Raw genomic sequence first — 17808 nt, forward strand, 5'->3', positions numbered from 1 at the left:
GAGTTATAGAGTCTTATTGCGGTTGGAATGAACGATTTCCTGTATCGCTCCTTAGAGCAGCGGGGTTGGATGAGCCTGTGGCTGAAGCTGCTCTTTAGCTTGTCCAGTGTTTTGTGGAGGGGGTGAGAGGGATTGTCCATGATTGCCAGCATCCTGTTCTCCACCACCTCCTCCATGGTGACAAGCTTAGAGCCAACCACAGACTCTGCTTTCCTTATGATTTTGTTCAGTCTGTTGGCATCCTTTGTCCTGATGCCCGCACCCCAGGACACCACAGCAAAGAAGATGGTGCTCGCCACAACAGACTGATAGAACATCTGCGGGCATTTTGTTCCAGACATTGAAGGACCCGAGCCTCCTCAGGAAGTAAAGCCGGCTCAGGCCCTTCTTGTAGACGGCCTCTGTGTGGGTGGACCAGTCCAGTTTATTGTTCAATGTGATACCGAGGTCCTTGTATGCAGGTACCACCTCCACATCCGTCCCACCGATGCAGACAGGAGAGGGCAGGGGCTTGTTCCTCCTGAAATCCACCACCATCTCCTTCGTCTTCTCCACGTTGAGCTGCAGGCGGTTCTCCCCACACCACTTCACAAAGCGGTCGACCAGGTCCCTGTACTCAGCCTCCCTCCCGCCCTCAATACACCCCACAATGGCTGTGTCATCAGAGAACTTCTGCAGATGACACGACTCAGTGCAGTGCTTAAAATCAGCAGTGTATGTGGTGAAGAGGAAGGGGGACAGTACAGTTCCCTGGGGGGCCCCGATGTTACTGATCAGACGATCAGACACACAATTCTGTAATCTCACAAACTGTGGTCTGCCCGTCAGATAGTCATCGACCCAAGTGATGAGGGGAGCACTCACCCGCGTGCCCTCCAGTTTGGCCTTCAGCAGTCTGGGCTGGATGGTGTTGAAGGCGCTGGAGAAATCAAAAAACATGATCCGGACTGAGGTGTTGGGTCTGTCCAGGGAGGAGTAGGCCTTCTGCAGCAGGTAGATGATTGCATCATCAACCCCAACATGGGGCTGATATGCAAACTGCAGGGGGTCTTGTGATGGGCACACCAGTGGTCTGAGGTGTGCCAATACCAGTCTCTCCATGACCTTCATGATGTGAGAGGTCAGTGCCACCGGCCTGTAGTCCTCCAGTGCAGCAGGATGTCCTTTTTTGGGCACTGGGACCAGGCAGGATGTTTTCCAGAGCACTGGCACTCTCTGAAGGTGTAGGCTCAGGTTGAAGAGGTGCTGGAGAACTCCACAGAGCTGGCTGGAACATGCCTTCAGCACACGAGGGCTGATGCGGTCCGGTCCAGCAGCTTTCCTCTGTTTGAGCCTCTCCAGCTCTCTCCTCACCTGGCTGGCTGTGATGTGTAGTCCAGACTGGAGGGTAGGGGATGTCAGTGGTGGGTTTGAGGGTGGTGCAAAGAGGTGTGTGTTGCAGGAGGTGGTGGTGGTGGGGGACTGTGGGTGATGTGAGGATGTCCTGGGGGTGGGAGGTTTGAAAAAGTCTGTGGTGAAAGCCAGCGGAGGGGTGGGGGGAGATGGTGACGGGTGTGGTGTGGGGCAGAGGATGATGGGGGGAGGTGGGGGGTTGTTGCTCTGAGAAGCAGTAGAGGCAGTCGTAGAGGCAGTGGAGGGTCCGCTGGGGGTGGGGGGGTTGTTGTTGAACCTATTGAAGAACGTGTTCAGCTCGTTCGCACGTTATCAGAGGAGGAATGGGACAAGGTAAATGAAGGACAGTGGAAAACAACATGCTCCCTCTCATGTAGAGAATATGGTTGGAAGAACATTGTAAGATACTTTATTACACCAACACAACAGAAATCTCAAGACACACGACGTTGGAGACTGTGTGGGGAAAATAAGGCCAACCATTTTCATATCTTTTGGGGATGCCCTTGTATTATACCTTTTTGGCAAGAGTTAAAGAAGAGTATGGAAACAATTCTGAAAGTGCAAATTCCACTTTCATTTGAAGTTTTATATTTGGGAAAAGAGAACCAGGAGATTAAATACATATTTCGAATAATGGTGGTGGTGCCTAAAAAGGCCATCACCAGAAAATGGCTAAAAAAAGATCCACCAAAAATAGAGGATTGGGTAGATGTAATGCTCGATATATATAGAATGGAGAAGCTGACTTTCTCAGCTAGACTAAAATCAGAAACTTTTAAAAACTACTGGGAAAACTGGATTGATTTTGTGTCTCCATTGAGAGTAGACTTTGTGCAATAAGGACAGTGTGTATTGCAGAGTGTTGACCCCCTTGGTTCAGGCTACAAACTTGTTTATTGTTCATTTATTTATTTGATATGTTTACCCCAATCAGGAGACAAGGAACAATGCAGGAGAGGTGTGAAAATAAGGACAAGAGTGAAAAAGCGGTTCATTTTACTTCACATTTACTCTACTGTAACTTTACTTGAGAATTCATGTCCAATTATGTCTCTGCTCTGCGGTGGAAGTATAGGAATGTTTTATACTGTTGTAAAATTATACACATTATGTAAAATATTGATGGAATATTGATATGTGGAATCAATAAAAAAGATAATTGAAAAAAAAAAAAAGCTCTGGGTGTTGCAGGTCAAAAGATCAAATTTGGAGCCTTTTGGGTTCAAATGTCTGGTTAGGGTAACTACACATGCTCTTACTGCTGCTGGTGTTAGAATAACTTTTTGAACATAAAAACACAAGAATAAACAAAAATACTGTTCTCTAAGTGCTGCAACTGACAGTAAACATTACAACCATAACATGAATATGCTCTAGTATTAGAATTAAAGAAATTTAATGTTGAGGTCGTATTTAAAGAGACCACTTTGGTGAGAGAATGGGCTGTGATTGGTGGGTGACTGACGAGCACCCATAAACCTATCGGTAGCTGAGCACACAGAATCAAATTGTCATATATCACAAATCATAAACTGGATTTATTTTCATAATTAATTATGGATAAAATTACAAAGTATGTTGCAGAAATCTGAAATGGATATCTATATAATTGAGCATTGTACAAGTTACATGTTCTACTGAATAAGGGATCAGCCACTTGCTATCTGTAAACCCCCAACCCCCAAGTGAATCTCCTTATATTATGCTAGGTGTTGTTTGGGCAAAGAAAAAATTAAAAGAAAAAAAGTCTAATTTTTGCATTTTAGCAGGTGCTCTTAATAAAAAGGTTCCCTTTTTAGCACCATGCATCGTATCCACTGAAATATCCACACTTACATCACTGATATAAACATATACCTATTGAGATTTAATTAAAGTAAATGGAGAATTACAGGATTACCTCCACATTTGCTATGGTTTGAGATACTGCTGCTAGTGCGACATCTAGTGGCAGTGAATATCGCTAATGAATATCATATGTACATAAACACTCTCAGAGGTGGGAAGTAGAACCTGTGGTGAACTTCAGCTGACATAAAAACTCAAAAGCTTTAGTTTGTCCAGTTTGGACGCACTCCTGATGTAAATATAAAGTATTTAAATCTAGCAGGGCCCATTCTGTTCAATCTGTACAATTTTGACGATTGCCCACTGGTGGATTATTTTATATTCAATTCTTGCCAATAGATCACTTTCTCCTAAGTCTTATACACTGGACCTTTTAAGAAAATACTTCATTCAATACATTGTACTCATTTTCTTGTGGACAGTTTTTCATGCTCAAAAATCTTTGCTTTAACCCTCCGTTTAAGTGAATTGTTTTTTACTTTATTTGAAGTAAGAGTAGTTCAGTTAAAGAAGTCAAAGTACATTTCAGAACCTGTACTTTTATACTTTTACTTGGTTAAAGAATCCGAAACAGTGGTTAAACTTCAGCTCAAGTTATTTTTAATACAAGTACCTGTACCTCTACTTGAGTAAAGTATGTGTGTGCTTTTATCACCTCTGCACACACATACACACACACAGTGGATTTTTTTTAACAACAGGGAGAGCACAACTTCGCAATAACACAACGATACCCACAAGCAACAGTTAAATTCGAAAAAACAAGCTGCAAAGCAAATAAAACTCACGCCATGCAGTAGCAAACTGCCAATACAACTGACTGGACACTCCAAACAATTTGTAGAGCAACACATAATGTCCTGAGCACGTATTTACATAGGCATCAGGACAAACACCAAATGTTAGCTCTCAACTTGAACCCGGTTATGATGCTGTGGCAAGACTTTAGAGTACAGCATGAATGTACAGTTCATGCTCAAAAACCTATGTGCTGGATTTTAAAAAGTCCTGCAATGGCAATGAACTAGGTGAACTACACTGGCCATGCTCTTTCTGCAGATTTATTGCAGAGTTTAAACAGCAACATGGATTTGTTATTATGTTCAGTTAATAATGAAATTGCCTTTACACCACAGTGATGGACATGAATTGGAAAGAGAGAGAGCTGAGGGAGAGTTCAAGACAATAAGAAAACAATTACTCTTTCTTAAGTAATTATTCACTGACAAAAATGATCACCTCCGATAAAATGTGAAGATCGATACCTAACACCATAATTCTCACAAAGTCATCAGGATTAATTGTTCTCTTTAAATTTACCAGCTGGGGGCAGATGTTTATTTAACACTGTGCCATCCTCTCTTTTTATGTTGTTGAAAGATAAAAGGATATTCAAATTTCTTCTGTTATTCTATTGAGGAAATGTCAAAGACAAAGGCCTGTGAGGCTGGGCGTCATCCAGCACTTCCTGTTTTGCAAACTTGTTACTTCTGGCATATTTACCAGGAGCATAAGCCTGCATCCTCTAAGAGAGGATGTGGTCATCTTAGTATTTCATGTAAATGAATTGGCAAGTCACGGGTCCTTAAATATCTATTTACAACATTAAACAACTTTACAATAAACCTTTGAATAATATTGACAAGCTGCGGGAATGGGGATTGTCTGTCTAATGGAAGGAGACAGTGTGTAAACTGAGGTCTGCTGGGAGTCAGTCAGTAAGCCACCATCGTAAACCTTAAAGTTGCACTTTTAGATGAACAATTTGGTCAACCATTTGGTCAGTCCTCCACATATATCTTTGCTCATGCAATTATACATACACAAATGTAACATTTCCATTACAGTGCTAAAAGTGTTATAGCTGAGCAGGGATCAGTGAGGATGAGGTCGTATTTAAAGGGACCGCTTTGGTGAGAGAATGGGCTGTGATTGGTGAGTGACTGATGAGCACCCATGAACCTATCGGTAGCTGAGCACATGACTCTGTGTCCTGCATGAACTAACACAATGCTTCATTAGTCACAATTCAAGTTCAGGATTTCTACTATGACATTCTCACTTTAAACTTAATACAAAGTATCTTGAATTGAGGCAAATTAAAGCTGACCTTGAATTATGATCAGTCAGAATCAAATTGTCATATATCACAAATCATAAACTGGATTTATTTTCATAATTAATTATGGATACAATTACAAAGTATGTTGCAGAAATCTGAAATGGATATCTATATCATTGAGCATTGTACAAGTTACATTGTGCAAGTACATGTTCTACTGAATAAGGGATCAGCCACTTGCTATCTGTAATACAAACAGCCATCATCAGGAACATCAGAGAGATCATAGTTAATAATCATCCCAAGGTACTTGTAGTTCTCTACAAAGTCTACCACATGTCCCTTGATGATAGTATTCTAAGAGTTTGAGGACTGATGCCTAAAACTTATGTCCTTGGTTTTTGTCACATTTAGTAGTAAAAATGCACAGTCACACCAATACAGATTCACAATCCACAATGGGACCATGGTTGTTCTCATCTGCATGGAGGAGACTGACTGTCACAGAGTCATCAGCAAATTTGAAAAGTAATCTGTTGTCATGCCAGCTGCGGCAGTCATCAGTATACACATTATAGAGGGGAGGTGAAAGGACACAGGAGGAGACCCTGTGGATGATGACAATGTGTCTTACATGCATTACTTTCTGTGTCAGTTGCAGCTCGAGGCATGTATCCAAAATTATCTTTTCCAGGCACTATACTGATACTGTAGTCACTACAAGTTACGCATGTTCCATTTTGCCTGGGGGACATTTAAAACAAACCAGTCTACAACACAATAAAAATCACATGAAAATCAACCTCCCTCCTCATCTTTTCATATTTTTTTACTCCTCAATTTTTTGATGTGGATTTAGAATTTGATACTGAGCATAGCCGTGAAATTGCCCCCCCAAATAGAAATGGTACACGTTGTCAAATAAATGTTATCTACATAAATCCCCACAGATTTCAAAAACCTTCTCAGAACAAAGTTAACATCACAGTATATTGTAAGGTATCACATTTTTTATTACTCACCTTATTGTTGGAACCTCAACCATATTTACTGTCCCTGGCTCAGACTCTCTCTCAAGCATCTACAGTAAGTGTTTTCATTCCTTAAACACAGGCTCTCTTGTGGTTCCAAGAGTCTGTAAGAGTAGAACAGGAGGTAGAGCATTCAGCTACCAGGCAGACAACTTCTGTGCATTTACGGTTAAACTTAAAACATTCCTTTTTGATAAAGCCTTGCTGGATCAGGTGAGTCCTGAACCATCCCTTAAGCTGCTAAGGGATGGTTTAGCAGCTTTAGCAGCTGGAGCTCCACCGAGAGGACAACCACAGCCAGCAGCGGTGCAGTGTGATGACCAGCAGGACACTCAGCTGCTACCGGTGCAGAGGGCGCAGGCGGCAGCTCCAGCCGTCCCTAACCTCCATCCAGACCTCGAGCTTGTTGCAGCAGAGGAGGTGGACAGGCCTCCATCATGCACCACTCCATATGTGGCAGCACATACTCCACGGCGCACCGGGAAGGAGGCAATTTATGATTTGAATGCAACCCCGCAAGCACCGATGGTGGAGGTGGCTGCAGGAGATGGAAACACTCAGCTGATCTACAGACCATGGACATTCACCAATATGAAAGAACCTACCACTTCATCTCTCCCACAAGTGTTAAGTGGGGGAGCGGTATGCAGTGCAACTGGAACCAGCACTGAACAGCAAAGACTGCTGATGACTGAGATGGGGACTCAGTATTCGAAAGTGGCAAGATCCGTCTCTGCACAGGAGCGGAGAATGGTGAATCCAGCATGGGGTAATGCTGATTATGCAGAAAAACTCTTGAACAGCAAGAAAAAGAAAAAGGCAACGCAGTTGACAGAGGGACTGCAAATGGCACAGCTGGCAGCATATCAAAACCAAGTCTGCGGGCACAAGAAAGGTCATGGAGGGAGAGGAAGGGGACGTGGAAGAACTGACGCTTGTTTCAAATGTGGCAAAATTGGACATTGGATCAGGGATTGCCCTGAGAACCAATACACATAGTGCGATTGAGTAGCGGTGGAGCTGGGGACAGTGAAGGATTCATCTGGTGCAGACGCGGAGACAGAGAGAAAGTTTCAACCTACTCACCAAATTCGTAAGAGCACTGTAACACGCACACCATATGAATTACTGTTAGAACTGATGCATATATGCAAAAACACACAATCAAAGTAAATGGTAAAGACATCACATTTTTGGTAGATTCAGGTGAAAACAGAATCAGTCTCCAAAAATGAATGTTAGAGATGTTTTAAAACAATTGAAGCAACAGGTACGACAGTGCTAGAGAGATACACTGTACCATTGTTTTAAAAAAAAAAATGAGGTTAAGGAAATTTTAAACATTAATTTTTGTTGTCACCACGCTGGCTGATAGATATTATTGGTAGAGATTTCATGTGTTCATTGAGTAATATGCTAATTTTAACATCACAAGGCGTAGATGTAACTAGAGGATTTGATATATGCATATCAATGGAAGATTCTGAACGCTTCCCTCACCTCTGTAAGTAACACTTTCTTGTGAGATGCTGAGGTACTCACCCAGATGTAATTACAGATGTTATCCTAACACAAAGGATGGTAGAGAAGGTTAGAGTAAGTAGTTAAAGAATGTGATAGAGAAAGTTAGATTAAAGATTAACGATAGGTTAGGTTGGTTATACTAGAACAGTAATCACTGTGTTGTCTCAGTAGCTTAGATTGACTCACTGGACAAATTGTTTAAGGTATCAAATTCTGATCTCCATGTTCTATTAAGCAAAGGAGAACAAAAACAATTGGTATTGAAAGTTTTGGAACTTTGGACCAAAAGGGGTTATGGGAAGGGAAAAAACATCTGATCCCAATAATAAAAATAATTTAATCAGAGGTTTAGAGGTAAATCACAAAAGATTTCTGCAGTGATAAATGCAATTAGGACTGTGGAATTTATTATTGTCAGACTGAACACTTTTCAAAAGCTAAGTGACTCAGATACAGTACAGCTGATAAATGCAGATATGAAGCTGTTTGTGGACGACTCAGCATTAAAAGATCCAGCAACTGGTAGAAGCCAAGTGGGTTTTGACGTTACAACTTTGTATGACAAATTTGGCTGAATCACTCATTACATTATTCTGCAGAAGCTGCAGAATTGGTTGCATTGATTGAGAAATGCAAATATGTAAGTGACAGGTGTCAACATATACACTGGTAGCAGGTATGCATTGGGAGTGGTATATGATTTGGCAGATTTTTGGCTAAAGGGAAATTCTCAAACCCATTACCTACCATACATTGGTTGCTGTTCTGATTGATGCTGTGTTGTTATTCAAACTAATTGCGTTCTGCAAATGTGAAGCATTTTTTAAAGACTTTTCAGTTTCACAGGGGAATGTGAGAGCAGAAGCTGCTGCAAAAGCTGCAGCAAAGCACAGTCTGCTTGTCCGAGGCGTTTCTGAATCTGATAGGTCATTAACACCTAATGTATTTGATGGGTCATTAACATTTAAATACAGATTTAAAGGAGCTGCAGATAAGGGCAGCTCAGTTAAAAACAAACAAAAAAACTGTTTGAAGGGAAGTGGATTGTTTGGTGGCTATACATTTTGGTCTGGAACAAATAGGAAATCCTGTTTAGAAAGATATCTGTTTCCTCATAGTTGACACATGGTCAGAACCAAGTGTCAAAGGGGGGATGCCAAATGTAGGAAGAGATACAGATATATTGGTTTACAAAAGAATTGTCAAACTCACAAATGACTCACAAATTATTTTTAAATTTTCATTAGAGTTATATAATTGGTACTATAATAATATACAAAGAGGAATCCAGATTATATAAAGTGAACTGTTTGAGGGATTTTATGGAAGAACAAAGTGAGGGAAAGCAATACTGTCTTGATTTTATTGACATGTGTGTTTCTCCACATTTAAACAGGACTCTTCAGCAGTTGCGAAGGCACTGCTCAGGGAAATGTTTTATTGTGCAACCTGTCCCCTATGCTTTTTGAGATCCACAGATAGGTGAAGGAAGCCCTACCAAAATCCTGGCAAAATAGATGGCAGTGAAGGCTGCTGAAAGATCAACTTGGATGTATGCAAGCCATTGCAGGTTCCTGAGCAAGGAGTGGATTCTTCAGAACACAGCGTGCATTGATGTCAGTGAGTGCACCTCAGCCTTCAACTGCTTTGTGTCCGCGAGCAAGGAGGGGGTGGAATTCTCTAGGACCACACGTCTCCAATCTCACGAAGAGGCGGCACATTGATTAGGGGGTTGGCTAGGGTGACGCTGCTGATAAACGATGACGCCGACAGACAAAAAGTGACACCTGATGGGACGACTGGGATGCAGTTCAAGGGAAAAGATGTGTTCCCTATCCTTGCTCACAGTCATCATCGTCCTGCCAACATTGCTATGGCAGGTGAAACCTTGGCAGGAAGAACAACACCAAACTAAACTGAGCATCATAGGCAAAAAAAAAAATGGAAACTCTTGTTTGAACTGACAAAGCCTGAAGTCAATTCATGGTATGCAGCCATGAAGACAACTGCGAGGAAAGATCATCAATGAGAGACCTAACCTCACTTACTTCCATACAGATTGCACTCACTATTATGAAGATATGAGTGTTCCACATTGAAAGTGTCTTCAAAGGATTTGAGGGACTCTTCCCATGGTGGGGGAATGTGCGAACAACACACAGAATAGATGGGATTGTACTTAGTGGGGGTTGGGTTTTCATTTTTGTTTCTCCCAATATTCAGGGCCTCAGAAATGTGGCTCTGCGAAATAGGATGGCTTTGGACATTATGCTCACCAGCCAAGGAGGTGTTGGTCACATAATCTGATTTGATTGCTGCACATACATACATACATACATCTGACAATTTGATGCATATTGTTTTTCATTTAAATTGCCTATTGTTTGAGGAAAAGAACAAGGACACACAGATTCCTGAAGCATGGAATTGGTGGTCATAGTATATTTTAAATGTGAAAAATGTGTCATTGGAATATTTGACATCGATTCAGATTTTTGTTTGTATTTAAGTGTTGTTGGTCTGGTGTATTGATTGTGTACTATTTGTGTACTTTAATCAAGAATGCAATTGGATATGTTAAATTTCCGGGCCCTCATCTAGAATGAAATTCTCAATTTCAAGATGATGCGTTTGTCTAAAAATGATAGTTGTTTAGTGAGCATGAAATGCTCAAAGGGGGGAAATGTAATGGAAATATTTACATTTGTGAATGTTTAATTGCATTAGCAGACATGTATGTGGATGACTGACCAAATGGTTCACCAAATTGTTTATCTGAAAGGGCAACCTTAAGGTTTACGATGGTGGCTTAAGAGACTTGAGTTGTATGGCCTCGAGAAACCAAATCTTTATGGCTTCTCATGGTATCTCTGATTGGGATCAAACAACTGGGATCTCACAGGGGGGGTCATCCACAGAACATGTAAACAAATGGCCAGGATGTCTCCTCCACTGAGTGAAACTACAGGAGGGTAATAAATACCTTTGAATGCTTAGTGGGAGGGGGCTGAGAGTTATAAGAACACAGATTCTCCTATGTTCTTTGCTCATTTGTGCATGTCATTCAGGTGATGTGTACTGATGAGTCCATCTGCAGATGCTGAATTAAACTTTCAGAAAGAAGTGTTTGACTTTGTGCTTGTTTCACAGAAATTGCCACCACAGTATCACATTTTTTATTACTCACCTTATTGTTGGAACCTCAACCATATTTACCCCCCCCCCCAATCCACAATGGGACCATGGTTGTTGTCATCTGCATGGAGGAAACTGACTGTCACAGAGTCATCAGCAAATTTGAAAAGTAATCTGTTGTCATGCCAGCTGCGGCAGTCATCAGTATACACATTATAGAGGGGAGGTGAAAGGACACAGGAGGAGACCCTGTGGATGATGACAATGTGTCTTACATGCATTACTTTCTGTGTCAGTTGCCAGTTGCAGCTCGAGGCTTTTATCCAAAATTATCTTTTCCAGGCACTATACTGATACTGTAGTCACTACAAGTTACGCACGTTCCATTTTGCCTGGGGGACATTTAAAACAAACCAGTCTACAACACAATAAAAATCACATGAAAATCAACCTCCCTCCTCATCTTTTCATATTTTTTTCTCCTCAATTTTTTAATGTGGATTTAGAATTTGATACTGAGCATAGCCGTGAAGTTGCCCCCCCAAATAGAAATGGTACAAGTTGTCAAATAAATGTTATCTACATAAATCCCCACAGATTTCAAAAACCTTCTCAGAACAAAGTTAACATCACAGTATATTTTAAGGTATCACATTTTTTATTACTCACCTTATTGATGGAACCTCAACCATATTTACTGTCCCTGGCTCAGACTCTCTCTCAAGCATCTACAGTAGGTGTTTTCATTCCCAAAACACAGGCTCTCTTGTGGTTCCAAGAGTCTGTAAGAGTAGAACAGGAGGTAGAGCATTCAGCTACCAGGCAGACAACTTCTGTGCATTTACGGTTAAACTTAAAACACCCCCCCCCCCCCACACACACACAATCCACAATGGGACCATGGTTGTTCTCATCTGCATGGAGGAAACTGACTGTCACAGAGTCATCAGCAAATTTGAAAAGTAATCTGTTGTCATGCCAGCTGCGGCAGTCATCAGTATACACATTATAGAGGGGAGGTGAAAGGACACAGGAGGAGACCCTGTGGATGATGACAATGTGTCTTACATGCATTACTTTCTGTGTCAGTTGCCAGTTGCAGCTCGAGGCATGTATCCAAAATTATCTTTTCCAGGCACTATACTGATACTGTAGTCATTACAAGTTACGCACGTTCCATTTTGCCTGGGGGACATTTAAAACAAACCAGTCTACAACACAATAAAAATCACATGAAAATCAACCTCCCTCCTCATCTTTTCATATTTTTTTCTCCTCAATTTTTTAATGTGGATTTAGAATTTGATACTGAGCATAGCCGTGAAGTTGCCCCCCCAAATAGAAATGGTACAAGTTGTCAAATAAATGTTATCTACATAAATCCCCACAGATTTCAAAAACCTTCTCAGAACAAAGTTAACATCACAGTATATTGTAAGGTATCACATTTTTTATTACTCACCTTATTGATGGAACCTCAACCATATTTACTGTCCCTGGCTCAGACTCTCTCTCAAGCATCTACAGTAGGTGTTTTCATTCCCAAAACACAGGCTCTCTTGTGGTTCCAAGAGTCTGTAAGAGTAGAACAGGAGGTAGAGCATTCAGCTACCAGGCAGACAACTTCTGTGCATTTACGGTTAAACTTAAAACACCCCCCCCCCCACACACACACAATCCACAATGGGACCATGGTTGTTCTCATCTGCATGGAGGAAACTGACTGTCACAGAGTCATCAGCAAATTTGAAAAGTAATCTGTTGTCATGCCAGCTGCGGCAGTCATCAGTATACACATTATAGAGGGGAGGTGAAAGGACACAGGAGGAGACCCTGTGGATGATGACAATGTGTCTTACATGCATTACTTTCTGTGTCAGTTGCCAGTTGCAGCTCGAGGCATGTATCCAAAATTATCTTTTCCAGGCACTATACTGATACTGTAGTCATTACAAGTTACGCACGTTCCATTTTGCCTGGGGGACATTTAAAACAAACCAGTCTACAACACAATAAAAATCACATGAAAATCAACCTCCCTCCTCATCTTTTCATATTTTTTTCTCCTCAATTTTTTAATGTGGATTTAGAATTTGATACTGAGCATAGCCGTGAAGTTGCCCCCCCAAATAGAAATGGTACAAGTTGTCAAATAAATGTTATCTACATAAATCCCCACAGATTTCAAAAACCTTCTCAGAACAAAGTTAACATCACAGTATATTGTAAGGTATCACATTTTTTATTACTCACCTTATTGATGGAACCTCAACCATATTTACTGTCCCTGGCTCAGACTCTCTCTCAAGCATCTACAGTAGGTGTTTTCATTCCCAAAACACAGGCTCTCTTGTGGTTCCAAGAGTCTGTAAGAGTAGAACAGGAGGTAGAGCATTCAGCTACCAGGCAGACAACTTCTGTGCATTTACGGTTAAACTTAAAACACCCCCCCCCCCACACACACACAATCCACAATGGGACCATGGTTGTTCTCATCTGCATGGAGGAAACTGACTGTCACAGAGTCATCAGCAAATTTGAAAAGTAATCTGTTGTCATGCCAGCTGCGGCAGTCATCAGTATACACATTATAGAGGGGAGGTGAAAGGACACAGGAGGAGACCCTGTGGATGATGACAATGTGTCTTACATGCATTACTTTCTGTGTCAGTTGCCAGTTGCAGCTCGAGGCATGTATCCAAAATTATCTTTTCCAGGCACTATACTGATACTGTAGTCATTACAAGTTACGCACGTTCCATTTTGCCTGGGGGACATTTAAAACAAACCAGTCTACAACACAATAAAAATCACATGAAAATCAACCTCCCTCCTCATCTTTTCATATTTTTTTCTCCTCAATTTTTTAATGTGGATTTAGAATTTGATACTGAGCATAGCCGTGAAGTTGCCCCCCCAAATAGAAATGGTACAAGTTGTCAAATAAATGTTATCTACATAAATCCCCACAGATTTCAAAAACATTCTCAGAACAAAGTTAACATCACAGTATATTGTAAGGTATCACATTTTTTATTACTCACCTTATTGATGGAACCTCAACCATATTTACTGTCCCTGGCTCAGACTCTCTCTCAAGCATCTACAGTAGGTGTTTTCATTCCCAAAACACAGGCTCTCTTGTGGTTCCAAGAGTCTGTAAGAGTAGAACAGGAGGTAGAGCATTCAGCTACCAGGCAGACAACTTCTGTGCATTTACGGTTAAACTTAAAACATTCCTTTTTGATAAAGCCTTGCTGGATCAGGTGAGTCCTGAACCATCCCTTAAGCTGCTATAGGTCTAGACTGCAGGGGAAACTCCCATCATCCACAGAGCACTTCTCCACTTCTCTCTGTCTCTCTGCCCCCCCCCCCACCCCACACTCATTTATTTTTTTTAATAAATGTCAAAAACTATGTTATTGACGTGTCTCTTTTCTCCCATAGTCCCTCTCTCTCTTTCTCTCTCTCATTGCAGATACCTCTGACTCAAGAACTGAAGGAGAACAACTATTATTATTATTATTATTAACAACAATGCTTATTATATTAATTGTTGCTGCTATCATTGATAATCAATAACTTCTTTACACTGTTATTGTTTACATTTTAACTAGTAAGAGCTGATACCAGATGATCCAGGCAGATGATCGTCCACACTGTGGGCTGAGTGTCATAAAATTAACAACACATTCATAGCATCTGCAAACAATACTATATAACAACATTCAAGCATACTATCTATATAACAACAGATCTTAACTGTGTTTGTTCTCAAGTGTGGGGTGTTTTATACATTTTTAATAACATTATACGGATCACATTATAGCGTGACATATTTCTGGTTGAGGACAGGAGGAAATTACTGCAGTAAAGTGTGAAAGATGGGTAAAGAAGAGTTGAAGTGGAGTATAAAATGACCGTGGTATTAATGATAAACTAATCACATGAGGGATCGTCTCAGTTGTTCATTTGGAAAAAGGGAAACTGTAATAAAGTTATTGCATTACCTGAAAGGTTTCACAATGTAACTTGATACGAATCCCCTTGTGAGTCTGCTATTGATCCGAAAAGTCTGAATCTGTGAATGTCTTTCACACTTTCCTTCAGTCACTTTCCTCTTGTTAATCGTTCCTGCTTCAGCTCACCGGTCGTAGCCAGAGGTGTGTTCCATCCAGGGCCGAAGGTGATGTTGCTTACTGCGGGGTTAACCCCCTTCACTTCCACCAGCAATTGGAAAACAACACAGGGAGCTCCGCATCATATCAACTCGTTACGCTATAATGTAATCCATATAACGTTATTAAAAATTAAAAAACAAAAAAGATCTTACCAGCCTATACACCTCTCCTACACAGGGGAAGACCACGCCTCCACGACACACACTTTCATCAGAAATGAAACTTATCTCTCTCTCTCTCTCTCACGTGTCTGTGTGTGTCGGGTCAGATCAAGGTGATCAGCGGGACCTTTCATGTGACACCTGCATTTAGAGACGCGGTCTTTCAGTCGCCTGCAAAGACCCCCTCCTTTGCGCTTACCGCTCTGAACGCTGTCTCTGTCCACGCGCACAGTATGGAAGCCCTTGATGGTGGTGTTTTCGTCGGGAACATCCTGGTGCAGCCATGTCTCCGTAAAGCATATTAAACTACACTCACGATACTCCTTCTGACTTTGGACCAGTGCAGTCAGCTCGTCCATCTTATTCCCCAGCGATCTCACGTTTCCCATGACAATGGAGGGAAGACTCGCCTTTTCCTCCGTAGTTTTTTGCGTCCTCTGCATCCCCTGTGTGTCCGTATCAAGATTTCAGCCGGAATATCATTGTCCGTGGTCACCGAAGGTCGCTTGCTCTCTCCAACTCCACGCAGGGAAAGACCGCGTCGACCCGACGCACACACACACACACACACACACACACACACACACACACACACACACACACACACACACACACACACACACACACAGACACGTGAGAGAGAGATAAGTTTCATTTGTGTGTGTCGTGGAGGCGTTGTCTTTCCCTGTGTGGCAGGAAAAGTGCAAAGGTAAGATCTTGCTTGTTTTTAATAACGTTATACGGCTAGAAGGCAGCAGGGGCAGACAGGGAATTTCTTGAGATTATATCAAAGAATAAAGTGATTGAAGAGAGTAAGGTATTGAGATGAATCGCATATGATTCAGACTTCACACCAAACACAGCAGATAGTAGATTCAGTAGATGGGACGCGGGACCAAAAATATTTTGGGAACTTTTTAAAAAGAAGACCATCAAAAGTTTTCAGGATCTAAAAAATCGGTATGGATTAAACAATCAAGATTTATACAGATATCTACAGATGCGGCATTATATGGAGAAAACTATAAAAAACTTTAATTCAGATGAGCCTGAGTCAGGAATCATTAAGTTCTTTATCTCAGCATATGATTCAGACCAGGGAAAGAAACTAATCACAAAACTATATAAAGAAGTGGAAAGATTAAAGGGTAACAATATGACATATATAAAAGAAAAGGGGGGAAAAGAGGCTGGGTGGCAGTTAGATAGATAGATAGATAGATTACTTTATTCATCCCCGGAGGGAAATTAAGTTGTCATAGCAGCTCGTATATCAGAACACAACAAAACACAATACAATAGAACAAAACAAAACATTGAGGTAAAAATGAACAAAAACAGAAACACAAGATGAATAGGCAGACAAGTAGTGCAGTGGCAATATGATGGTAATAGTAATGATGATATGATGGTAATGTTATTGTTAGACAGTATATAAGAATAGTAGTACAGTATATATATATATATATATATATATATATATATATATATATATATATATATATATAGTATACAATATAACATAATATATATTTATATAGATAGTACTTATACCAATATAATAGCAGTATATAGTAATAATGGCAGCAACAGTATATATAATAATAATAGTAATAGTAGTAGTAATAATATAATAATAATAACATGTACACATGTATAAATATGTGTATATAGACTTATATATACGAAGAATATACAGAGAATATACAGAGTATGATATAATATGATATGATATATAGTATATAGTAGGGTATAAATATAAGTACTTGACTATACAATATACTATCAGTGTAAGAATATGTAGACTGGGTGTGCAAAAGACAATATTATTGTATAAAATGGTCTGTAATATCAAAATGGTTTAATTAACACATATCACAGAAGTAAATGTTCCAGTATATGGGGCGTAGTGTAGTACAGGGTACATGGTGCAAGGGTGACAGGTATGTTAGTGCAGTTCTGTGATGGTGGCTCTGACAGAGGTAGATGAGTTATAGAGTCTTATTGCGGTTGGAATGAACGATTTCCTGTATCGCTCCTTAGAGCAGCGGGGTTGGATGAGCCTGTGGCTGAAGCTGCTCTTTAGCTTGTCCAGTGTTTTGTGGAGGGGGTGAGAGGGATTGTCCATGATTGCCAGCATCCTGTTCTCCACCACCTCCTCCATGGTGACAAGCTTAGAGCCAACCACAGACTCTGCTTTCCTTATGATTTTGTTCAGTCTGTTGGCATCCTTTGTCCTGATGCCCGCACCCCAGGACACCACAGCAAAGAAGATGGTGCTCGCCACAACAGACTGATAGAACATCTGCGGGCATTTTGTTCCAGACATTGAAGGACCCGAGCCTCCTCAGGAAGTAAAGCCGGCTCAGGCCCTTCTTGTAGACGGCCTCTGTGTGGGTGGACCAGTCCAGTTTATTGTTCAATGTGATACCGAGGTCCTTGTATGCAGGTACCACCTCCACATCCGTCCC

At 41.0% G+C, this 17808-nt stretch overlaps 1 long non-coding RNA gene across 1 annotated transcript; it reads right to left on the reverse strand.

The window, feature by feature from the left end:
• Window positions 1-4063: 4063 nt before the first annotated feature.
• LOC138407321 (uncharacterized) lies at window positions 4064-15871 on the reverse strand. The gene is made up of 5 exons (XR_011240751.1): window positions 15537-15871; window positions 14040-14152; window positions 12458-13361; window positions 11665-11777; window positions 4064-6440 (listed from the first exon to the last, which is right to left on the reverse strand). It is a non-coding gene; the product is annotated as an uncharacterized lncRNA (long non-coding RNA).
• Window positions 15872-17808: the final 1937 nt, after the last annotated feature.

Source organism: Paralichthys olivaceus, chromosome 3 (genome assembly GCF_024713975.1).
Source record: "Paralichthys olivaceus isolate ysfri-2021 chromosome 3, ASM2471397v2, whole genome shotgun sequence".
NCBI classification, from domain to species: Eukaryota; Metazoa; Chordata; class Actinopteri; order Pleuronectiformes; family Paralichthyidae; genus Paralichthys; species Paralichthys olivaceus.